Genomic DNA, 23,119 nt, shown 5'->3' on the forward strand with positions numbered 1-23,119 from the left:
GACCCCCTTTGTCTGTATGTTCCCTTTAGTGATCCCCCTAGTCAGTATATTCCCTATAGTGACCCTCTTGTCTGTATATTTCCTATAGTGACCCCTGTAGTCTGCATATTCCCTATAGTGACCCACTTGTCTGTATATTCCCAATAGTGACCCCCTAGTCTGTATATTTCCTACAGTAACCCACCTTTTCTGTATATCCACTATAGTGACCCCCCTAGTTTGTATATTCCCTATAGTGACCCCCTAGTCTGTATATTTAATATAGTAAACCCCCTTGTCTGTATATCTCCTATAGTGACCCCCCTAGTCTGTATATTTCCTATAGTAACTCAGCTTGTCTGTATATGCTATATAGTGACCTACTAGTCTGTATATTTCCTATAGTGACCTCCCTTGTCTGTATATTTACTATAGTGACCCCCTAATCTGTATGTTCCCTAAAGTGACCCTCTTGTCTGTATATTCCCTAAAGTGACCCTCTTGTCTGTATATTTCCTATAGTGACCCCAGTAGTCTGTATATTCCCTATAGTTACCCCCCTAGTCTGTATATTTAGTATAGTAACCCCCCTTGTCTGTATATTCCCTATAGTGACCCCCTTAGTCTGTATATTTCCTATAGTGACCCCCCAAGTCTGTATATTTCCTATAGTGACCCCCTTGTCTGTATATTCCCTATAGTGACCCCCTTGTCTGTATATTTCCTATAGTGACCCCCCTAGTCTGTATATTTGCTGTAATAACTCACCTTGTCTGTATATTCTATATATTGACCCCCTTGTCTGTATATACCCTATAGTGACCCCCTTGTCTGTATATTTCTTATAGTGACCCCCCTAGTCAGTATATTCCCTATAGTGACCCCCTTGTCTGTATATTCCCTATATTAATCCCCCTTGTCTGTATATTTCCTATAGTGACCCCCTTGTCTGTTTATTTATTATAGTAACCCCCCTTGTAGGAATATACCCTATAGTGACCCACTTCTCTGTATATTCCCTATAGTGACTCCCCTAGTCTGTATATTTCCTATCGTAACCCCCCTTGTCTGTATATTCCCTAAAGTGACCCTCTTGTCTGTATATTTCCTATAGTGACCCCAGTAGTCTGTATATTCCCTATAGTTAACCACCTAGTCTGTATATTTCGTATAGTAACGCCCCTTGTCTGTATATTCCCTATAGTGACCCCATTGGTCTGTATATTTCCTATAGTGTCCCCCCAAGTCTGTATATCCCCTATAGTGAACCACCTAGTCTGTATATTCGCTATAGTGACCCCCATAGTCTGTATATTTCCTATAGTAAACCACCTGTTCTGTATATCCACTATAGTGACCCCCTAATTTGTATATTCCCTATAGTGACCCCACTTGTCTGTATATTTCCTATAGTAACCCCCCTTGTCTGTATATCTCATATAGTGACCCCCTTGTCTGTATATTTCCCTGTATATTTCCCTTGTCTGTATAATCTATATAGTCACCCCCTAGTCTGTATATAGCCTATAGTGACCCCCCTTGTGTGTATATTCCCTAAAATAACCCTGTTGTCTGTATATTTCGTATAGTGACCCCCTTGTCTGTATATTCCCTCTAGTGACCTCTTTGTCTGTATTTACCCTATAGTGACCCCCTTGTCTGTATATTCCCTATAGTGACGCCCCCTAGTCTGTATCTTTGCTATAGTGACCCCCCTTGTCTGTATATCCACTATAGTGACCCCCTTAGTTTGAATTTCTCCTATAGTACCCACCTAGACTGTATATTTCCTGTAATAACTCACCTTGTCTGTATATTCTATATATTGACCCCCTAGTCTGTATATACCCTATAGTGACCCCCTTGTCTGTATATTTCTTATAGTGACCCCCTTGTCTGTATATTTCTTATAGTGACCCCCTTGTCTGTATATTTCTTATAGTGACCCCCTTTGTCTGGATATTCCTTATAGTGACACCCCTTGTCTGTATGTTCCCTATAGTGATCCCCTTAGTCAGTATATTCCCTATAGTGACCCCCTTGTCTGTATATCCCCTATAGTGACCGCCCTTTTCTGTATACTTCCTAAAGTGATTCCCATTGTCTGTATATTTTCTATAGTGACCCCCTTGTCTGTATACTCCCTATAGTGACCCACTTGTCTGTATATTCCCAATAGTGACCCCCTTGTCTGTATATTTCCTATAGTGACCCCCGTATTCTGCATATTCCCTATAGTGACCCCCTAGTCTGTATATTTCCTATAGTAACCCACCTTGTCCGTATATCCACTATAGTGGCACCCCTAATTTGTATATTCCCTTTAGTGACCCCCTAGTCTTTATATTTAATATAGTAAACCCCCTTGTCTGTATATCTCCAATAGTGACCCCGTTAGTTTGTGTATTTCCTATAGTAACTCCCCTTGTCTGCATATGCTATATAGTGACCCCCTAGTCTGTATATTTCCTATAGAGACCTCACTTGTCTGTATATTTCCTATAGTGACCCCCTTGTCTGTATATTCCCTATAGTGACCTCTTTATCTGTATTTACCCTATAGTGACCCCCTTGTCTGTATATTCCCTATAGTGATCCCATTGTCTGTATATTCCCTATAGTGACCCCCTTAGTCTGTATATTTGCTATAGTGACCCCCCTTGTCTGTATATTTCCTATAGTGACCCCTTTTGTCAGTATGTTCCCTATAGTGACACCGTTATCTGTATATTGCCTATTGTAATCCCCGTTGTTTGTAAATCCCCTATAGTGACACCCTGTAGTCTGCATATTCCCTATAGTAACCCCCTTGTCTGTATATTCCCTATAGTGACCCCCGTGTCTGTATATTTCCTATTATGAAACCCGTAGTCTGTATATTCCCTATAGTGACCCCCCCTAGTCAGTATATTTCCAATAGTAACTCACCTTACCTGTATATCCACTATAGTGACCCCCCTAGTTTGAATATTTCCTATAGTGACCCCCCTAGTTTGTATATTAACTATATTAACCCCCCTTGTCTGTATATCTCCTGTAGTGACCCCACTAGTCTGTATATTTCCTATAATAACTCACGTTGTCTGTATATTCTATATATTGACCCCCTTGTCTGTATAAAACCTATAGTGACCCCCTTGTCTGTATATTTCTTATAGTGACCACCTTTGTCTGTATTTTCCCTATAGTGACCCACTTTGTCTGTATGTTCCCTTTAGTGATCCCCCTAGTCAGTATATTCCCTATAGTGACCCTCTTGTCTGTATATTTCCTATAGTGACCACTGTAGTCTGCATATTCCCTATAGTGACCCACTTGTCTGTATATTCCCAATAGTGACCCCCTAGTCTGTATATTTCCTACAGTAACCTACCATTTCTGTATATCCACTATAGTGACCCCCTTAGTTTGTATATTCCCTATAGTGACCCCCTAGTCTGTATATTTAATATAGTAAACCCCCTTGTCTGTATATCTCCTATAGTGACCCCCCTAGTCTGTATATTTCCTATAGTAACTCAGCTTGTCTGTATATGCTATATAGTGACCCCCTAGTCTGTATATTTCCTATAGTGACCTCCCTTGTCTGTATATTTCCTATAGTGACCCCCTAATCTGTATGTTCCCTTTAGTGACTCCCTTGTCTGTAAATTCCCTAAAGTGACCCTCTTGTCTGTATATTTCCTATAGTGACCCCAGTAGTCTGTATATTCCCTATAGTTACCCCCCTAGTCTGTATATTTCGTATAGTAACCCCCTTGTCTGTATATTCCCTATAGTGACCCCCCTAGTCTGTATATTTCCAATAGTGACCCCCCCAAGTCTATATATACCCTATAGTGACCCCACTAGTCTGTATATTCAGTATAGTGAACCACCTAGTCTGTAAATTCCTTATAGTTACCCCCCTATTCTGTATATTTCCTATAGTGACCCCCCTAGTCTGTATATTTCCTATAGTAACCCAACTTGTCTGTATATCCACTATAGTGACCCTCTAGTTTGTATATTCCCTATAGTGAACCCCTTGTCTGTATATTTCCTATAGTAACCCCCCTTGTCTGTATATCTCCTATAGTGACCCCCTTGTCTGTATATTTCCTATAGTAACTCACCTTGTCTGTATCTTCCCTATAGTGACCCCCTTGTCTGTATATTCCCTATAGTGACCCCCTTAGTCTGTATATTTGCTATAGTGACCCCCTTTGTCTGTATATTTCCTATAGTGACCCCCCTTGCCTGTATGTTCCCTATAGTGACACCGTTTTCTGTATATTCCCTATCGTAATCCCCCTTGTCTGTATATCCTCTATAGTGACACCCTAGTCTGTATATTTAATATAGTAAACCCTCCTGTCTGTATATCTCCTATAGTGACCCCCTTAGTCTGTATATTTCCTATAGTAACTCACCTTGTCTGTATATGCTATATAGTGACCCCCTAGTCTGTATATACCCTATAGTGACCCCTCTTGTCTGTATATTCCCTATATTGACCTCCCTTGTCTGTATATTTCTAATAGTGATCCCCGTAGACTGTATATTCCGTATATTGACCCACCGTGGTCTGTATATTTCCTATAGTAACCCCCCTTGTCTGCATATCCCCTATAGTGACCCCCCTTGTCTGTATATTTCCTATACTGACCCCACTAATTTTTATGTTCCCTATAGTGACTCCCTTGTCTGTATATTCCATATAGTGACCCCCTTGTCTGTATACTCCCTATAGTGACCCTCTTGTCTGTATATTTCCTATAGTGATCCCAGTAGTATGTATATTCCCTATATTTACCCCCCTAGTCTGTATATTTCGTATAGTAACCCCCCTTGTCTGTATATTCCCTATAGTGACCCCCTTAGTCTGTATATTTCCTACAGTGACCCCCTTGTCTGTATATCCACTATTGTGACCCTCTAGTCTGCATATTCCCTATAGTGAACCCTAGTCTGTATATTCCCTATAGTGACCCCCCTATGTATATTTCCTATAGTAACCCACCTTTTCTGTATATCCACTATAGTGACCTTCCTTGTCTGTGTATTTCTTATAGTGACCCCCTTTATCTGTAGATTCCCTATAGTGACCCCCCTTGTCTGTATACTCCCTATAGTGACCCCCTTGTCTTTATATCCCCTATAGTGACCCCCCTAGTCTGTATATTCCCTATAGTGACCCCCTTGTCTATATATTCCCAATAGTGACCCCCTTGTCTGTATATTTTCTATAGTGACCCCCATAGTCTGCATATTCCCTATAGTGACTCCCCGTAGTCTGTATATTACCTATAGTAACCCCCCTTGTCTATATATCCCCTATAGTGACCCTCCTAGTCTGTATATTCCCTATAGTGACCCCTTTGTCTATATAATCCCAATAGTGACCCCCCTTTTCTGTATATTTTCTATAGTGACCCCCATAGTCTGCATATTCCCTATAGTGACTCCTTGTCTGTATAGTCCCTATAGTGACCCCTCTTGTCTGTATATTTCCTACAGTGATCCACGTAGTCGGTATATTCCCTATAGTGAACCCCCTTGTCTGAATATTCTCTATAGTGACCCCCTAGTCTTTATATACCCTATAGTGACCCCCTTGTCAGTATATTCCCTATAGCAATCCCCCTAGTCTGTATATTTGCTATAGTAACCCACTTTGTCTGTATATCCACTATAGTGACCCCCCCTAGTTTGAATATTTCCTATAGTGACCCCCCTAGCTTGTATATTAACTATATTAATTCCCTTGTCTGTATATCTCTTATAGTGACCCCCCTAGTCTGTATATTTCCTATAATAACTCACCTTGTCTGTATATTCAATATGTTGACCCCCTAGTCTGTATATACCCTATAGTGACCCCCTTGTCTGTATATTTCTTATAGCGACCCCCTGTGTCTGTATATTCCCTATAGTGACCACCTTCTCTGTATATTCCCTATTGTGACCCTCTTGTCTGTTTATTCCCTATAGTGACCCCAGTAGTCTGTATATTCCCTAAAGTTACTCCCCTAGTCTGTATATTTCCTATAGTAACCCCCATAGTCTGCATATTCCCTATAGTGACTCCCTTGTCTGTATAGTCGCTATAGTGACCCCCCTTGTCTGTATATTTCCAATAGTGATCCCCGTAGACTGTGTATTCCCTATATTGACCCCCCGTAGTCTGTATATTACCTATAGTAACCCCCTTTGTCTATATATCCGCCATAGTGACCCCCCTAGTCTGTATATACCCTATAGTGACCCCCTTGTCTATATATTCCCAATAGTGACCCCCTTGTCTGTATATTTTCTATAGTGACCCCCATAGTCTGCATATTCCCTATAGTGACTCCTTGTCTGTATAGTCCCTATAGTGACCCCCCCTTGTCTGTATATTTCCTACAGTGATCCACGTAGTCTGTATATTCCCTATTGTGACCCTCTTGTCTGTATATTCCCTATAGTGACCCCAGTAGTCTGTATATTCCCTAAAGTTACTCCCCTAGTCTGTATATTTCCTATAGTAACCCCCCTTGTCTGTATATCCCCTATAGTGACACCCTAATCTGTATATTCCCTATAGTGACCCCCCTTGTCTGTATATTTCCTATAGTGACCCCCCTAATCTGTATGTTCCCTATAGTGACTCCCTTGTCTGTATATTCCCTATAGTGACCCTCTTCTCTGTATATGTCCTATAGTGACCCCAGTAGTCTGTATATTCCCTATAGTTACGCCCCTAGTCTGTATATTTCGTACAGTAACCCCCCTTGTCTGTATATTCCCTATAGTGACCCCCCTAGTCTGTATATTTCCTATAGTGACCCCCTTGTCTGTATATTCCCTATAGTGACCCCCATAGTCTGTATATCCCCTATTGTGACCCCCATAGTCTGTATATTCCCTATAGTGAAGCACCTTGTCTGTATATTCCCTGTAGTTACCCCCCTAGTCTGTATATTTCCTATAGTGACCCCCCTTGTCTGTATATTCCCTATAGTGACCCCCTAGTCTTTATATCTCCTATAGTGACCCCCTTGTCTGTATATTTCCTATATTAACTCACCCTGTCTGTATATTCTATATAGTGACCCCCTAGTCTGTATATACCCTATAGTGACCCCCCCTTGTGTGTATATTCCCTATAGTGACCCTGTTGTCTGTATATTTCGTATAGTGACCCCCTTGTCTGTATATTCCCTATAGTGATCTCTTTGTCTGTATTTACGCTATAGTGACCCCCTTGTCTGTATATTCCCTACAGTGACCACCTTGTCTGTATATTTCCTATAGTGACCCCCATTGTCTGTATGTTCCCTATAGTGACACCTTTGTCTGTATATTCCTTATCGTAATCCCCCTTGTCTGTATATCCCCTATAGTGACACGCTGTAGTCTGCATATTCCCTATAGTGACCCCCTTGTCTGTATATTCCCTATTATGACACCCGTAGTCTGTATATTCCCTATAGTGACCCCCCCTAGTCTGTATATTTCCTATAGTAACCCACCTTGTCTGTATATTAACTATAGTGACCCACCTAGTTTGTATATTAACTATATTAACCCCCCTTGTCTGTATATCTCCTATAGTGACCCCCTTAATATGTATATTTCCTGTAATAACTCACCTTGTCTGTATATTCTATATATTGACCCCCTAGTCTGTATATACCCTATAGTGACCCCCTTGTCTGTATATTCCCTATTGTGACCCCCCTTGTCTGTATGTTCCCTATAGTGATCCCCCTAGTCAGTATATTCCCCATAGTGACCCCCTTGTCTGTATATTCCCTATAGTGATGCCCCTTGTCTGTATATTTCCTATAGTGACCCACTTGTCTGTATATTTATTATAGTAACCCCCCTTGTAGGAATATACCCTATAGTGACCCCCTTCTCTGTATATTCCCTATAGTGACTCCCCTAGTCTGTATATTTCCTATTGTAACCCCCTTGTCTGTATATCCCTTATAGTGACCGCCCTTGTCTGTATACTTCCTATAGTGATCCCCATTGTCTGTATTTTTCCTATAGTGACCCTCTTGTCTGTATATTCCCTACAGTGAACCCCCTAGTCTGTATATTTCCTATAGAGACCCCCATTGTCTGTGTATTCCCTATAGTGACTCCCCTGGTCTGTATGTTCCCTATAGTGACCCCCTTGTCTGTATATTCCCTATTGTGACCCCTGTAGTCTGCATATTCCCTATAGTGACCCACCTTGTCTGTATATTCCCAATAGTGACCCCCTTGTCTGTATATTTCCTATAGTGACCCCTTGTCTGTATATTCCCTATAGTGACCCCCTAGTCTGTAGATTTCCTATAGTAACCCACCTTGTATGTATATCCACTATAGTGACCTTCCTAGTTTGTATATTCCCTGTAGTGACCCCCTAGTCTGTATATTTAATATCGTAACTCACCTTGTCTGTATATGCTACATAGTGACCCACTAATCTCTATAATTCTTATAGTGACCTCCCTTGTTTGTATATTTCCTATAGTGACCCTCCTAATCTGTATGTTCCCTATAGTGACTCCCTTGTCTGTATATTCCCTAAAGTGACCCTCCTGTCTGTATATTTCCTATAGTGACCCCAGTAGCCTGTATATTCCTTATAGTTACCACCCTAGTCTGTATATTTCGTATAGTAACCCCCCTTGTCTGTATATTCCCTATAGTGACCCCACCAGTCTGTATATTTCCTATAGTGACCCCCCAAGTCTGTATATCCCCTATTGTGACCCCCCTAGTCTGTATATTCCCTATAGTGAAGCACCTAGTCTGTATATTCCCTATAGTTACCCCCCTAGTCTGTATATTTCCTATAGTGACCCCCCTTGTCTGTATATTCCCTATAGTGACCGCCCTAGTCTGTATATCTCATATAGTGACTCCCTTGTCTGTATATTTATTATAGTAACCCCCTTGTAGGAATATACCCTATAGTGATGCCCTTCTCTGTATATTCCCTATAGTGACTCCCCTAGTCTGTATATTTCCTGTCATAACCCCCTTGTCTGTATATCCCCTATAGTGACCGCCCTTATCTGTATACTTCCTATAGTGATCCCATTGTCTGTATATTTCCTATAGTGACCCCATTGTCTGTATATTCACTACAGTGACCCCCCTAGTCTGTATATTTCCTAAAGTGACCCCCCCTTGTCTGTATGTACCCTATAGTGACTCCCCTAGTCTGTATGTTCCCTATAGTGACCCCCTTGTCTGTATATTCCCTATAGTAACCCCTGTAGTCTGCATATTCCCTATAGTGACCCACTTGTCTGTATATTCCCAATAGTAACCCCCTTGTCTGTATATTTCCTAGTGACCCCCGTAGTCTGTATATTCCCTATAGTGACCCCCTAGTCTGTATATTTCCTATAGTAACCCACCTTGTCTGTATATCCACTATAGTGACCCCCCTAATTTGATTATTCCCTATAGTGACCCCCTAGTTTGTATATTTAATATAGTAAACCCCCTTGTCTGTATATTTCCTATAGTGACCCCCCTAATCTGTATGTTCCCTATAGTGACTCCCTTGTCTGTATATTCCCTAAAGTGATCCTCTTGTCTGTATATTTCCTATAGTGACTCCAGTAGTCTGTATATTCCCTATAGTTACCCCCCTAGTCTGTATATTTCCTTAAGTGACCCCCCTTGTCTGTATATTCCCTATAGTGAACCACCTAATCTGTATATTCCCTGTAGTTACCCCCCTAGTCGGTATATTTCCTATAGTAACCCCACTTGTCTGTATATCTCCTACAGTGACACCCTTGTCTGTATATTTTCTATAGTAACTCACCTTGTCAGTATTTTCTATTTAGTGACCCCCTAGTCTGTATATACCCTATAGTGACCCCCTTGTGTGTATATTCCCTATAGTGACCCTGTTGTCTGTATATTTCGTATAGTGACCCCCTTGTCTGTATTTACCCTATAGTGACCCCCCCTTATTCCCTATAGTGACTTCTTTGTCTGTATTTACCCTATAATGACCCCCTTGTCTGTATATTCCCTATAGTGACCCCATTGTCTGTATATTCCCTATAGTGACCCCCTTAGTCTGTATATTTGCTATAGTGACCCCCCTTGTCTGTATATTTCCTACAGTGACCCCCCTTGTCAGTATGTTCCCTATAGTGACACTGTTGTCTGTATATTCCCTATTGTAATCCCCGTTGTTTGTAAATCCCCTATAGTGACACCCTGTAGTCTGCATATTCCCTATAGTGCCCCCCTTGTCTGTATATTCCCTATAGTGACCCCCGTGTCTGTATATTTCCTATTATGACACCCGTAGTCTGTATATTCCCTATAGTGACCCCCCCTAGTCTGTATATTTCCTATAGTAACCCACCTTGTCTGTATATCCACTATAGTGACCCCCCTAGTTTGTATATTAACTATATTAACCCCCCTTGTCTGTATATCTCCTATAGTGACCCCACTAGTCTGTATATTTCCTATAATAACTCACTTTGTCAGTATATTCTATATATTGACCCTCTTGTCTGTATATACCCTATAGTGACCCCCTTGTCTGTATATTTCTTATACTGACCCCCTTTGTCTGTATTTTCCCTATAGTGACCCCCCTTGTCTGTATGTTCCCTATAGTGATCCCCCTAGTCAGTATATTCCCTATAGTGACCCTCTTGTCTGTATATTTCCTATAGTGACCCCAGTAGTCTGTATATTCCCTATAGTAACCCCCCTTGTCTGTTTATTCCCTATAGTGATCCCCATTGTCTGTATATTTCCTCTAGTGACCCCCTTTCTGTATATTCCCTATAGTGACCCCTGTAGTCTGCATATTCCCTATAGTGACCCACTTCTCTGTATATTCCCATTAGTGACCCCTAGTCTGTATATTTCCTATAGTAACCCACCTTTTCTGTATATCCACTATAGTGACCCCCTTAGTTTGTATATTCCCTATAGTGACCCCCTAGTCTGTATATTTAATATAGTAAACCCCCTTGTCTGTATATCTCCTATAATGACCCCCTAATCTGTATATTTCCTATAGTAACTCAGCTTGTCTGTATATGCTATATAGTGACCCCCTAGTCTGTATATTTCCTATAGTGACCTCTCTTGTCTGTATATTTCCTATAGTGACCCCCTAATCTGTATGTTCCCTAAAGTGACTCCCTTGTCTGTATATTCCCTAAAGTGACCCTCTTGTCTGTACATTCCCTATAGTGACCCCAGTAGTCTGTATATTCCCTATAGTTACCCCCTAGTCTGTATATTTCATATAGTAACCCCCCTTGTCTGTATATTCCCTATAGTGACCCCCCTAGTCTGTATATTTCCTATAGTGACCCCCCAAGTCTGTATATGCCCTATAGTGAACCACCTAGTCTGTATATTCCCTATAGTTACCCCCCTAGTCTGTATATTTCCTATAGTGACCCCCCTTGTCTGAATATTCCCTATAGTGACCCCCCTAGTCTGTATATTTCCTATAGCAACCCACCTTGTCTGTATATCCACTATAGTGACCCCCTAATTTGTATATTCCCTATAGTCACCCCCTTAGTCTGTATATTTCCTGTAATAACTCACCTTGTCTGTATATTATATATATTGACCCCCTAGTCTGTATATACCCTATAGTGACCCCCTTGTCTGTATATTTCTTATAGTGACCCCCCTTTGTCTGTATATTCCCTATAGTGACAACCCTTGTCTGCATGTTCCCTATAGTGATCCCCCTAGTCAGTATATTCCCTATAGTGACCCCCTTGTCTGTATATTCCCTATAGTGATCCCCCTTGTCTGTATATTTCCTATAGTGACCCCCTTGTCTGTATATTTATTATAGTAACCCCCCTTGTAGGAATATACCCTATAGTGACCCCCTTCTCTGTATATTCCCTATAGTGACTCCCCTAGTTTGTATATTTCCTATCGTAACCCCCCTTGTCTGTATATCCCCTATAGTGACCGCCCTTTTCTGTATACTTCCTATAGTGATCCCCATTGTCTGTATATTTTCTATAGTGACCCCCATAGTCTGCATATTCCCTATAGTGACTCCCTTGTCTGTATAGTCCCTATAGTGACCCCCCTTGTCTGTATATTTCCAATAGTGATCCCCGTAGACTGTATATTCCCTATATTGACTCCCCGTAGTCTGTATATTACCTATAGTAACCCCCCTTGTCTATATATCCCCTATAGTGACCCTCCTAGTCTGTATATTCCTTATAGTGACCCCTTTGTCTATATATTCCCAATAGTGACCCCCTTGTCTGTATATTTTCTATAGTGACCCCATAGTCTGCATATTCCCTATAGTGACTCCTTGTCTGTATAGTCCCTATAGTGACCCCCCTTGTCTGTATATTTCCTACAGTGATCCACGTAGTCTGTATATTCCCTATAGTGAGCCCCCTTGTCTGAATATTCTCTATAGTGACCCCCTAGTCTTTATATACCCTATAGTGACCCCCTTGTCAGTATGTTCCCTATAGCAATCCCCCATGTCTGTATATTTGCTATAGTAACCCACTTTGTCTGTATATCCACTATAGTGACCCCCCTAGTTTGAATATTTCCTATAGTGACCCCCCTAGCTTGTATAATAACTATATTAATTCCCTTGTCTGTATATCTCTTATAGTGACCCCCATAGACTGTATATTTCCTATAATAACTCACCTTGTCTGTATATTCAATATGTTGACCCCCTAGTCTGTATATACCCTATAGTGACCCCATTGTCTGTATATTTCTTATAGTGACCCCCTTGTCTGTATATTCCCTATAGTGACCCCCCTTGTCTGTATGTTCCCTATAGTGATCCCCCTAGTCTGTATATTCCCTATAAAGACCACCTTCTCTGTATATTCCCTATTGTGACCCTCTTGTCTGTATATTCCCTATAGTGACCCCAGAAGTCTGCATATTCCCTATAGTGACTCCTTTGTCTGTATAGTCCCTATAGTGACCCCCCTTGTCTGTATATTTCCAATAGTGATCCCCGTAGACTGTATATTCCCTATATTGACCCCCCCGTAGTCTGTATATTACCTATAGTAACCCCCCTTGTCTGTATATCCCCTATAGTGACCCCCTTGTCTATATATTCCCAATAGTGACCCCCTTCTCTGTATATTTTCTATATTGACCCCCATAGTCTGCATATTCCCTATAGTGACTCCTTTGTCTGTATAGTCCCTATAGTGACCCCCCTTGTCTGTATATTTCCAATAGTGATCCCCGTAGACTGTATATTCCCTATATTGACCCCCCCGTAGTCTGTATATTACCTATAGTAACCCCCTTTGTCTATATATCCCCTATAGTGACCCCCCTAGTCTGTATATTCCCTATAGTTACCCCCTTGTCTATATATTCCCAATAGTGACACCCTTGTCTGTATATTTTCTATAGTGACCCCCATAGTCTGCATATTCCCTATAGTGACTCCTTGTCTGTATAGTCCCTATAGAGACCCCCCTTGTCTGTATATTATCTACAGTGATCCACGTAGTCTGTATATTCCCTATAGTGAACCCCCTTGTCTGAATATTCTCTATAGTGACCCCCTAGTCTTTATATACCCTATAGTGACCCCTTGTCAGTATATTCCCTATAGCAATCCCCCTAGTCTGTATATTTGCTATAGTAACCCACTTTGTCTGTATATGCACTATAGTGACCCCCTTAGTTTGAATATTTCCTATAGTGACCCCCCCAGCTTGTATATTAACTATATTAATTCCCTTGTCTGTATATCTCTTATAGTGACCCCCCTAGTCTGTATATTTCCTATAATAACTCACCTTGTCTGTATATTCAATATGTTGACCCCCTAGTCTGTATATACCCTATAGTGACCCCCTTTTCTGTATATTTCTTATAGTGACCCCCTTTGTCTGTATATTCCCTATAGTGACCCCCCTTGTCTGTATGTTCCCTATAGTGATCCCCCTAGTCTGTATTTTCCCTATAGTGACCACCTTCACTGTATATTCCCTATTGTGACCCTCTTGTCTGTATATTCCCTATAGTGAGCCCAGTAGTCTGTATATTCCCTAAAGTTACTCCCCTAGTCTGTATATTTCCTATAGTAACCCCCTTTGTCTGTATATCCCCTATAGTGACACCCTAATCTGTATATTCCCTATAGTGACCCCCCTTGTCTGTATATTTCCTATAGTGACCCCCCTAATCTGTATGTTCCCTATAGTGACTCCCTTGTCTGTATATTCCCTATAGTGACCCTCTTCTCTGTATATGTCCTATAGTGACCCCAGTAGTCTGTATATTCCCTATAGTTACGCCCCTAGTCTGTATATTTCGTACAGTAACCCCCCTTGTCTGTATATTCCTATAGTGACCCCCCTAGTCTGTATATTTCCTATAGTGATCCCCCTTGTCTGTATATTCCCTATAGTGACCCCCATAGTCTGTATATCCCCTATTGTGACCCCCATAGTCTGTATATTCCCTATAGTAAAGCACCTAGTCTGTATATTCCCTGTAGTTACCCCCCTAGTCTGTATTTTTCCTATAGTGACCCCCTTGTCTGTATATTCCCTATAGTGACCCCCCTAGTCTGTATATCTCCTATAGTGACCCCCTTGTCTGTATATTTCCTATATTAACTAACCTTGTCTGTATATTCTATATAGTGACCCCCTAGTCTGTATATACCCTATAGTGACCCCCCCTTGTGTGTATATTCCCTATAGTGACCCTGTTGTCTGTATATTTCGTATAGTGACCCCCTTGTCTGTATATTCCCTATAGTGATCTCTTTGTCTGTATTTACCCTATAGTGACCCCCTTGTCTGTATATTCCCTACAGTGACCACCTTGTCTGTATATTTCCTATAGTGACCCCCATTGTCTGTATGTTCCCTATAGTGACACCTTTGTCTGTATATTCCCTATCGTAATCCCCCTTGTCTGTATATCCCCTATAGTGACACGCTGTAGTCTGCATATTCCCTATAGTGACCCCCTTGTCTGTATAATCCCTATTATGACAACCGTAGTCTGTATATTCCCTATAGTGACCCCCCCTAGTCTGTATATTTCCTATAGTAACCCACCTTGTCTGTATATTAACTATAGTGACCCCCCTAGTTTGAATGTTTCCTATAGTGACCCCCCTAGTATGGATATTAACTATATTAACCCCCCTTGTCTGTATATCTCCTATAGTGACCCCCTTAGTCTGTATATTTCCTGTAATAATAACTCACCTTGTCTGTATATTCTATATATTGACCCCCTAGTCTGTATATACCCTATAGTGACCCCCTTGTCTGTATATTCCCTATAGTGACCCCCCTTGTCTGTATGTTCCCTATAGTGATCCCCCTAGTCAGTATATTCCCCATAGTGACCCCCTTGTCTGTATATTCCCTATAGTGATGCCCCTTGTCTGTATATTTCCTATAGTGACCCACTTGTCTGTATATTTATTATAGTAACCCCCCTTGTAGGAATATACCCTATAGTGACCCCCTTCTCTGTATATTCCCTATAGTGACTCCCCTAGTCTGTATATTTCCTATCGTAACCCCCCTTGTCTGTATATCCCCTTTAGTGACCGCCCTTGTCTGTATACTTCCTATAGTGATCCCCATTGTCTGTATTTTTCCTATAGTGACCGTCTTGTCTGTATATTCCCTACAGTGAACCCCTTAGTCTGTATAATTCCTATAGAGACCCTCCTTGTCTGTATATTCCCTATAGTGACTCCCCTGGTCTGTATGTTCCCTATAGTGACCCCCTTGTCTGTATATTCCCTATTGTGACCCCTGTAGTCTGCATATTCCCTATAGTGACCCACCTTGTCTGTATATTCCCAATAGTGACCCCCTTGTCTGTATATTTCCTATAGTGACCACCTTGTCTGTATATTCCCTATAGTGACCCCTAGTCTGTAGATTTCCTATAGTAACCCACCTTGTATGCATATCCACTATAGTGACCTCCCTAGTTTGTATATTCCCTGTAGTGACCCCCTAGTCTGTATATTTAATATCGTAACTCACCTTGTCTGTATATGCTACATAGTGACCCCCTAGTCTCTATATTTCTTATAGTGACCTCCCTTGTTTGTACATTTCCTATAGTGACCCTCCTAATCTGTATGTTCCCTATAGTGACTCCCTTGTCTGTATATTCCCTAAAGTGACCCTCCTGTCTGTATATTTCCTATAGTGACCCCAGTAGCCTGTATATTCCTTATAGTTACCACCCTAGTCTGTATATTTCCTATAGTAACCCCGCTTGTCTGTATATTCCCTATAGTGACCCCACTAGTCTGTATATTTCCTATAGTGATCCCCCAAGTCTGTATATCCCCTATTGTGACCCCCCTAGTCTGTATATTCCCTATAGTGAAGCACCTAGTCTGTATATTCCCTATAGGTACCCCCCCAGTCTGTATATTTCCTATAGTGACCCCCCTTGTCTGTATATTCCCTATAATGACCCCCCTAGTCTGTATATCTCCTATAGTGACTCCCTTGTCTGTATATTTATTATAGTGACCCCCCTTGTAGGAATATACCCTATAGTGACCCCCTTCTCTGTATATTCCCTATAGTGACTCCCCTAGTCTGTATATTTCCTGTCATAACCCCCTTGTCTGTATATCCCCTATTGTGACCGCCCTTATCTGTATACTTCCTATAGTGATCCCATTGTCTGTATATTTCCTATAGTGACCCCATTGTCTGTATATTCACTACAGTGACCCTCCTAGTCTGTATATTTCCTAAAGTGACCCCCCCTTGTCTGTATGTACCCTATAGTGACTCCCCTAGTCTGTATGTTCCCTATAGTGACCCCCTTGTCTGTATATTCCCTATAGTGACCCCTATAGTCTGCATATTCCCTATAGTGACCCACTTGTCTGTATATTCCCAATAGTGACCCCCTTGTCTGTATATTTCCTAGTGACCCCCGTAGTCTGTATATTCCCTATAGTGACCCCCTAGTCTGTATATTTCCTATAGTAACCCACCTTGTCTGTATATCCACTATAGGGACCCCCCTAAATTGTATATTCCCTATAGTGACCCCCTAGTTTGTATATTTAATATAGTAAACCCCCTTGTCTGTATATTTCCTATAGTGACCTCCCTTGTCTGTATATTTCCTATAGTGAACCCCCTAATCTGTATGTTCCCTATAGTGACTCCCTTGTCTGTATATTCCCTAAAGTGACCCTCTTGTCTGTATATTTCCTATAGTGACTCCAGTAGTCTGTATATTCCCTATAGTTACCCCCTTAGTCTGTATATTTCGTATAGTAACCCCCTTGTCTGTATATTCCCTATAGTGACCCCCCTAGTCTGTATATTTCCTTAAGTGACCCCCCTTGTCTGTATATTCCCTATAGTGAACCACCTAGTCTGTATAATCCCTGTAGTTACCCCCCTACTCTGTATATTTCCTATAGTGACCCCTCTAGTCGGTATATTTCCTATAGTGACTCCAGTAGTCTGTATATTCCCTATAGTTACCCCCCTAGTCTGTATATTTCCTTAAGTGACCCCCCTTGTCTGTATATTCCCTATAGTGAACCACCTAATCTGTATATTCCCTGTAGTTACCCCCCTAGTCGGTATATTTCCTATAGTAACCCCACTTGTCTGTATATCTCCTACAGTGACACCCTTGTCTGTATATGTCCTATAGTGACCCCCTTGTCTGTATATTCCCTATAGTGACCCCCCTAGTCTGTATATCTCCTATAGTGACCCCCTTGTCTGTATATTTCCTATATTAACTAACCTTGTCTGTATATTCTATATAGTGACCCCTAGTCTGTATATACCCTATAGTGACCCCCCCTTGTGTGTATATTCCCTATAGTGACCCTGTTGTCTGTATATTTCGTATATTGACCCCCTTGTCTGTATATTCCCTATAGTGATCTCTTTGTCTGTATTTACCCTATAGTGACCCCCTTGTCTGTATATTCCCTACAGTGACCACCTTGTCTGTATATTTCCTATAGTGACCCCCATTGTCTGTATGTTCCCTATAGTGACACCTTTGTCTGTATAATCCCTATCGTAATCCCCCTTGTCTGTATATCCCCTATAGTGACACGCTGTAGTCTGCATATTCCCTATAGTGACCCCCTTGTCTGTATAATCCCTATTATGACAACCGTAGTCTGTATATTCCCTATAGTGACCCCCCCTAGTCTGTATATTTCCTATAGTAACCCACCTTGTCTGTATATTAACTATAGTGACCCCCCTAGTTTGAATGTTTCCTATAGTGACCCCCCTAGTTTGTATATTAACTATATTAACCCCCCTTGTCTGTATATCTCCTATAGTGACCCCCTTAGTCTGTATATTTCCTGTAATAACTCACCTTGTCTGTATATTCTATATATTGACCCCCTAGTCTGTATATACCCTATAGTGACCCCCTTGTCTGTATATTCCCTATAGTGACCCCCCTTGTCTGTATGTTCCCTATAGTGATCCCCCTAGTCAGTATATTCCCCATAGTGACCCCCTTGTCTGTATATTCCCTATAGTGATGCCCCTTGTCTGTATATTTCCTATAGTGACCCACTTGTCTGTATATTTATTATAGTAACCCCACTTGTAGGAATATACCCTATAGTGACCCCCTTCTCTGTATATTCCCTATAGTGACTCCCCTAGTCTGTATATTTCCTATCGTAACCCCCCTTGTCTGTATATCCCCTTTAGTGACCGCCCTTGTCTGTATACTTCCTATAGTGATCCCCATTGTCTGTATTTTTCCTATAGTGACCCTCTTGTCTGTATATTCCCTACAGTGAACCCGTTAGTCTGTATAATTCCTATAGAGACCCTCCTTGTCTGTATATTCCCTATAGTGACTCCCCTGGTCTGTATGTTCCCTATAGTGACCCCCTTGTCTGTATATTCCCTATTGTGACCCCTGTAGTCTGCATATTCCCTATAGTGACCAACCTTGTCTGTATATTCCCAATAGTGACCCCCTTGTCTGTATATTTCCTATAGTGACCACCTTGTCTGTATATTCCCTATAGTGACCCCTAGTCTGTAGATTTCCTATAGTAACCCACCTTGTATGCATATCCACTATAGTGACCTCCCAAGTTTGTATATTCCCTGTAGTGACCCCCTAGTCTGTATATTTAATATCGTAACTCACCTTGTCTGTATATGCTACATAGTGACCCCCTAGTCTCTATATTTCTTATAGTGACCTCCCTTGTTTGTACATTTCCTATAGTGACCCTCCTAATCTGTATGTTCCCTATAGTGACTCCCTTGTCTGTATATTCCCTAAAGTGACTCTCCTGTCTGTATATTTCCTATAGTGACCCCAGTAGCCTGTATATTCCTTATAGTTACCACCCTAGTCTGTATATTTCGTATAGTAACCCCGCTTGTCTGTATATTCCCTATAGTGACCCCACTAGTCTGTATATTTCCTATAGTGATCCCCCAAGTCTGTATATCCCCTATTGTGACCCCCCTAGTCTGTATATTCCCTATAGTGAAGCACCTAGTCTGTATATTCCCTATAGGTACCCCCCTAGTCTGTATATTTCCTATAGTGACCCCCCTTGTCTGTATATTCCCTATAATGACCCCCCTAGTCTGTATATCTCCTATAGTGACTCCCTTGTCTGTATATTTATTATAGTAACCCCCCCTTGTAGGAATATACCCTATAGTGACCCCCTTCTCTGTATATTCCCTATAGTGACTCCCCTAGTCTGTATATTTCCTGTCATAACCCCCTTGTCTGTATATCCCCTATTGTGACCGCCCTTATCTGTATACTTCCTATAGTGATCCCATTGTCTGTATATTTCCTATAGTGACCCCATTGTCTGTATATTCACTACAGTGACCCTCCTAGTCTGTATATTTCCTAAAGTGACCCCCCCTTGTCTGTATGTACCCTATAGTGACTCCCCTAGTCTGTATGTTCCCTATAGTGACCCCCTTGTCTGTATATTCCCTATAGTGACCCCTGTAGTCTGCATATTCCCTATAGTGACCCACTTGTCTGTATATTCCCAATAGTGACCCCCTTGTCTGTATATTTCCTAGTGACCCCCGTAGTCTCTATATTCCCTATAGTCACCCCCTAGTCTGTATATTTCCTATAGTAACCCACCTTGTCTGTATATCCACTATAGGGACCCCCCTAAATTGTATATTCCCTATAGTGACCCCCTAGTTTGTATATTTAATATAGTAAACCCCCTTGTCTGTATATTTCCTATAGTGACCTCCCTTGTCTGTATATTTCCTATAGTGAACCCCCTAATCTGTATGTTCCCTATAGTGACTCCCTTGTCTGTATATTCCCTAAAGTGACCCTCTTGTCTGTATATTTCCTATAGTGACTCCAGTAGTCTGTATATTCCCTATAGTTACCCCCCTAGTCTGTATATTTCGTATAGTAACCCCCTTGTCTGTATATTCCCTATAGTGACCCCCTAGTCTGTATATTTCCTTAAGTGACCCCCCTTGTCTGTATATTCCCTATAGTGAACCACCTAGTCTGTATAATCCCTGTAGTTACCCCCCTAGTCTGTATATTTCCTATAGTGACCCCCCTAGTCGGTATATTTCCTATAGTGACTTCAGTAGTCTGTATATTCCCTATAGTTACCCCCCTAGTCTGTATATTTCCTTAAGTGACCCCCCTTGTCTGTATATTCCCTATAGTGAACCACCTAATCTGTATATTCCCTGTAGTTACCCCCCTAGTCGGTATATTTCCTATAGTAACCCCACTTGTCTGTATATCTCCTACAGTGACACCCTTGTCTGTATATTTTCTATAGTAACTCACCTTGTCAGTATTTTCTATTTAGTGACCCCCTAGTCTGTATATACCCTATAGTGACCCCCTTGTGTGTATATTCCCTATAGTGACCCTGTTGTCTGTATATTTCGTATAGTGACCCCCTTGTCTGTATTTACCCTATAGTGACCCCCCCTTATTCCCTATAGTGACTTCTTTGTCTGTATTTACCCTATAATTACCCCCTTGTCTGTATATTCCCTATAGTGACCCCATTGTCTGTATATTCCCTATAGTGACCCCCTTAGTCTGTATATTTGCTATAGTGACCCCCCTTGTCTGTATATTTCCTATAGTGACCCCCCTTGTCAGTATGTTCCCTATACAGACACCGTTGTCTGTATATTCCCTATTGTAATCCCCGTTGTTTGTAAATCCCCTATAGTGACACCCTGTAGTCTGCATATTCCCTATAGTGACCCCCTTGTCTGTATATTCCCTATAGTGACCCCCGTGTCTGTATATTTCCTATTATGACACCCGTAGTCTGTATATTCCCTATAGTGACCCCCCTAGTCTGTATATTTCCTATAGTAACCCACCTTGTCTGTATATCCACTATAGTGACCCCCCTAGTTTGTATATTAACTATATTAACCCCCTTGTCTGTATATCTCCTATAGTGACCCCACTAGTCTGTATATTTCCTATAATAACTCACTTTGTCAGTATATTCTATATATTGACCCCCTTGTCTGTATATACCCTATAGTGACCCCCTTGTCTGTATATTTCTTATACTGACCCCCTTTGTCTGTATTTTCCTTATAGTGACCCCCCTTGTCTGTATGTTCCCTATAGTGATCCCCCTAGTCAGTATATTCCCTATAGTGACCCTCTTGTCTGTATATTTCCTATAGTGACCCCAGTAGTCTGTATATTCCCTATAGTAACCCCCCTTGTCTGTATATTCCCTATAGTGATCCCCATTGTCTGTATATTTCCTCTAGTGACCCCTTGTCTGTATATTCCCTACAGTGACTCCCCTATTCTGTATGTCCCCTATAGTGACCCCCTTTCTGTATATTCCCTATAGTGACCCCTGTAGTCTGCATATTCCCTATAGTGACCCACTTCTCTGTATATTCCCAATAGTGACCCCTAGTCTGTATATATCCTATAGTAACCCACCTTTTCTGTATATCCACTATAGTGACCCCCTTAGTTTGTATATTCCCTATAGTGACCCCCTAGTCTGTATATTTAATATAGTAAACCCCCTTGTCTGTATATCTCCTATAATGACCACCTAATCTGTATATTTCCTATAGTAACTCAGCTTGTCTGTATATGCTATATAGTGACCCCCTAGTCTGTATATTTCCTATAGTGACCTCTCTTGTCTGTATATTTCCTATAGTGACCCCCTAATCTGTATGTTCCCTAAAGTGACTCCCTTGTCTGTATATTCCCTAAAGTGACCGTCTTGTCTGTACATTTCCTATAGTGACCCCAGTAGTCTGTATATTCCCTATAGTTACCCCCTAGTCTGTATATTTCATATAGTAACCCCCCTTGTCTGTATATTCCCTATAGTGACCCCCCTAGTCTGTATATTTCCTATAGTGACCCCCCAAGTCTGTATATGCCCTATAGTGAACCACCTAGTCTGTATATTCCCTATAGTTACCCCCCTAGTCTGTATATTTCCTATAGTGACCCCCCTTGTCTGAATATTCCCTATAGTGACCCACCTAGTCTGTATATTTCCTATAGTAACTAGGGGTGTGCACCGGCCACTTTTCGTGTTTTGTGTTTTGGTTTTGGATCTGGATCTTTCTTCGTGTTTTGGATCTGGATTGGTTTTGCCAAAACCACCCTTCCGTGTTTTGGGTTCTGGGTTTTGTGTTTTGGATCTGTATTTTTTTTAAAAGAAGCATAAAAACAGCTAAAATCACAGAATTTGTAGGTTTTTCTGCTCCTATGCTATTATTAACCTCAATAACCTTAATTTCCACTCATTTCCAGTCTATTCTGAATACCTCACACCTCACAATAGTGTTTTTATGTCCAAAAGGTTGCACCGAGGTAGCTGGATGACTATGCTAAGCGACACGAGTGGGCGGCACAAACACGTGACCCATCTAGGCGTGAAACTGCAGTGGCAGACAGGATGGCATTGAAAAACTAGGCCCCAAACTGTACATAATGCAAAGAAAAAAAAGAGGTGCAAGATGGAATTGTCCTTGGGCCCTCCCACCCACCCTTATGTTGTATAAACAGGACATGCACACTTTAACAAACCAATAATTTCAGCGCCAGGGTCTGCCACACAACTGTGGCTGAAATGATTGGTTCG

Source organism: Taudactylus pleione, unplaced genomic scaffold, assembly GCF_031769625.1.
Source record: "Taudactylus pleione unplaced genomic scaffold, aTauple2 ptg000100l, whole genome shotgun sequence".
Taxonomy (NCBI): domain Eukaryota; kingdom Metazoa; phylum Chordata; class Amphibia; order Anura; family Myobatrachidae; genus Taudactylus; species Taudactylus pleione.